This window comes from Plecotus auritus (assembly GCF_963455305.1).
Source record: "Plecotus auritus genome assembly, chromosome: X".
Taxonomy (NCBI): Eukaryota; Metazoa; Chordata; class Mammalia; order Chiroptera; family Vespertilionidae; genus Plecotus; species Plecotus auritus.
The window spans coordinates 97133969-97137976 of NC_137784.1; the positions used below are offsets into that span (position 1 = coordinate 97133969).

General features: G+C 49.8%; 1 pseudogene across 1 annotated transcript; it reads left to right on the plus strand.

The window, feature by feature from the left end:
* The first annotated feature begins 219 nt into the window (after window positions 1-219).
* On the plus strand, window positions 220-1482 carry LOC308239304 (pre-B-cell leukemia transcription factor 2-like; annotated as a pseudogene). The gene has a single exon. The product of its transcript is annotated as a pre-B-cell leukemia transcription factor 2-like (transcript).
* Window positions 1483-4008: the final 2526 nt, after the last annotated feature.

Consider the following 4008-nt stretch of genomic DNA (forward strand, 5'->3'; position numbering starts at 1 on the left):
CCGCCGCCGGGGGCTGGGGTCTCCTGTGGGGGGCCCAGCCAGTACCCCAGGTCTCCCTTCAGAGCCAGGGTGAACCCCCGGGGGAGCCAGGAGATGGAGAGACAGGCAGGGGTCGGGGCGGAGGAAGCAGAGGCCCCAGCGAGTTTGGGGGGAAGTAACCAGGTGGGGGAGGAGTGGAACAGGAAGGGGGCCTCAGGGTCCCCCACCACTAAGGATGAGCAGCTGCTGAAGCCGCCCCCTCCAGGCAGGGGCTGGCGGGGCTTGGAGCTGGTGGGTGGGGAGCCTGGGGGCCCTGGCAAACCTCCGGTGGGAGTGGTGGTGGGGGATCCCAGGAGGCCAAGGGAAGCAAGACATCGGGGACATTCTGCAGCAGATAATGACCATCACTGACCAGAGCCTGGATGAGACCCAGGCCACGAAACACACCTAAACTGCCACTGAATGAAGCCAGCTCTCTTTAGTGTCCTGTGTGAAATCAAGGAGAAGACTGGCCTGAGCATCCGAAGCTCCCAGGAGGAGGAGCCAGTGGACTCCCAGCTTATGTGCTTGGACAACATGCGCCTGGCAGAAGGTGTGGCTGGGCCTGAGAAAGGGGGGAGGGTGCTCAGCCACAGCAGCTTCCAGGGGCGGCGTGTCCCCTGACAACTCCATCCAACACTCGGACTATCGCAGCAAACTTGCCCAGATCCATCATCTCTACCACTTGGAGCTGGAGAAGTATGAGCAAGCATGTAACGAGTTCATGACCCACATCATGAACCTGCTGAGGGAGCAGAGCTGCACGAGGCCCATGGCACCCAAGGAGCTGGAGCGGATGGTGAGCATCATCCACTGCAAGTTCAGCGCCATCCAGATGCAGCTCAAGCAGAGAACCTACGAGGCCATCGTGATCCTGCGCTCCCGGTTCCTGGACGCCAAGACAGAAACACTGGAACTTCAGCAAACAGGCCATCGAGGTCCTAAATAAGTATTTCTATTCCCACCTGAGTAACCCATATCCCAATGAGGAGGCTAAGGAGGAGCTTGCCAAGAAGTGTGGCATCACCATCTCTCAGGTCTCCAACTGGTTTGGCAACAAGCGGATTCGCTATAAGAAAAATATAGGAAATTTTCAAGAGGAGGCAAACATCTATGCCGTCATGACCACCATGTCTGTCACCCAGGGGGGCCACAGCCACACCAGCTCCCCAACACCCACTTCCTTCGCAGGCTCTGGAGGCTCTTTCAATCTTTCAGGATCCAGAGACATGTTTCTGGGGATGCCCGGGCTCAACGGAGATTTCTACCCTGCTTCCCAGATGGAATCACTCTGACACTCGATGGGCCCAGGGGGCTATGGAGATAACCTTGGGGGAGGCCAGATGTACAGCCCTCGGGAAATGAGGGCAAACGGCAGCTGGCAGGAGGCTGTGACCCCGTCCTCAGTGATGTCCCCAACAGAAGGACCAGGGAATGGATGTTCATTCTGACACTTCCAACTGATCTCACCCCTCAGGGCCACAGGGTGGGGACTCATGAGGTGACTCTTGACAAGAGGACAAAGGCATCTAGAGGACAAGCCCCAGACACAGGAGAAGCACAAGATGGAGAAGGGCAAATGGGGTCGCCCTACCCCAGCCAACTCAGTGCTGGGGTTGCTGACTACATGGCAAGGAGAAGGGGGTCCTTTAAGGGGAAGGAGGGGTCTTCTCCCCTTTTTCCCTTCTTTTCAATCTTTTTCTCTCCCCATTTCTTACACAGAAACACACCCAGAACCCTATCTTTCAGATCCTCTCTCTCTCTCATAGACACATACACAACTATTCTGTTTCTCTCTCTCATAGATACATACACAACTATTGTTTCTCTATAGACACATATACGTTCTCTCTCAGACACATATATGACTATTCTGTTTCTCTCTCTCTCTCTCTCTCTCTCTCTCTCTCTCTCTCTCTCTCTCGTTTCACCCGTTCTCCCCCCCCACCACCCCCTATCTGCTCTGGGATCTGTGGAGACGCCAGCCCTGCCCTACCTACCAGAGATGCCAAAAATGGGGACACAACTGGACAGATGACCTGGCCACACCCCCGGGCCTCCCACCCTTCCCCCTCCAGCTTAAACCAATAGAATTGCTCAGTGAAAAAAGAAAGGGGAGGAGGGAGGAAAGAACTTTATAAAGGAGTCACTAGAGAGCAGAGTTAAAGAAGGAAAGAGGATGTATGAGTGAACTGTAGGAGCTATAATGAAAATCAAGTAAAGCTGTGTACTGGGAACAGATTTTAAAAGTAGGAGTCAGAAAAGAAAAAAAATGATAGTGAATAATTAAGCAGGTGGATAGATATTTAAAAAGTGGAAGTAAGTAGAGAAGAATGTATGGAAAAGGTAGGATGAGAGAGAAAGAGAGAGGGAAGAAAAGCTTCAAAGGGGAGCTGGTAGAGCTTAAAAGGAGAATGGGAAGAAGGAAGAAATGGGGGAGGGAGCAAAGCAGGTCTGAGGGAGGAAGTGAAGAAAAAATTAAGGTGGGAAGGAAAGAAAAGGGGAGGGAGGGGAGGGATAAAGATAAAGGAAAGAAGGAATGTGGGGAGGGAGGGAGGGTAGGAGAAAGATGGGAATAAGGATGATGGAACAGAAGTAGGAAATAAGGTGGAAAGAAAAGTTTATAAATGATGAGTCAGTAAGAAAGAGTGTTACATAAAGGAGAGAAAAATTGTGTGAGGGGGAGAAGCCAATAAGGAAGTCAAATACAATTGTGTGTGAAGGGGATAAGATTTAAAAAGAAAGTTAATAGGGGTGACCAGGCCAGCAGGGGAGGGAAGTTAGGGGGATCAGGCTGGCAGGGGAGGGCAGTTAGGGGGATCAGGCAGGCAGGCAGAGTGGTTAGGGCAGGCAGGCAGGTGAGCGGTTAGGAGCCAGAGGTCCCGGATTGCGAGAGGGATGTCCAACTACCAGTTTAGGCCCGATCACGCCTAAACTAGCAGTTGGACATCCCCTGAGGGCTCCTGGATTGGAGAGGGTGCAGGTCGGGCTGAGGGACCCCCGCCCTGTGCACGGATTTCATGCACCGGACCTCTAGTATTGTAAATAACAGAAACATAGGATAATTACACTTTCAGTATTATGTGGCCACATCATTGTGAGCATACTTTATAAAATGTACCCATGAGTGAGTTCATTATCATTAATGGAAAAGGAGAACTACCATAATCATAATTCATAATCCTATTGTTGAGATAGAAATAAGTCATATGGTACCTCTTAGAAGATCAAAAAAGAGCCCTGACTGGTTTGGCTCAGTGGATAGAGCGTAGGCCTGCAGACTCAAGGGTCCCAGGTTCGATTCTGGTCAAGGGCATGTACCTTGGTTGCGGGCACATACCCAGTGGGGAGTGTGCAGGAGGCAGCTGATCAGTGTTTCTCTCTCATCGATGTTTCTGACTCTCCATCCCTCTCCCTTCCTCTCTGTAAAAAATCAATAAAATATATTATAAAAAAAAAAAAGATCAAAAACGAAAAGAAAAAAGGACTTGCATCCAACAATGCATGTCAAATACATAGATTTTTCCAGCATGGGTAGTGCATTTCTCATTAAATTTCCTTTAAAGTCTAATGGCCAACGTCTAAAAGATAATTTTAGATTAGTATTTCCAAAAAATGTATATAAAAATTTCCTAAAATGTACCCCTACAACAGATAGGACAGAATAGGATCTACCATGGACCTCTAAACAACTTCTTGATTCACCTGGAGTAAAAGTATTCTCTGCCAACATGAACCACCTCTGCAGGAACTGCCTCCAAGTTAAAAATTGTGTGCCAGGCCAGTGTTGCTCAGTGGTTGAGTATCGACCCATGCACCTCGAGGTCACTTGTTGGATTCCTGGTCAGGGCACATGCCCAGGTTTCCAGATCAATCTCCAATAGGGGGAGGCAGAAGGCAGCTATCAATGTTGATGCGTCTCTGTCATTAATGTTTCTAACTCTCTCCCTTCCTCTCTCTCTAAAAATTAATTATAAAAAAACCCTATTG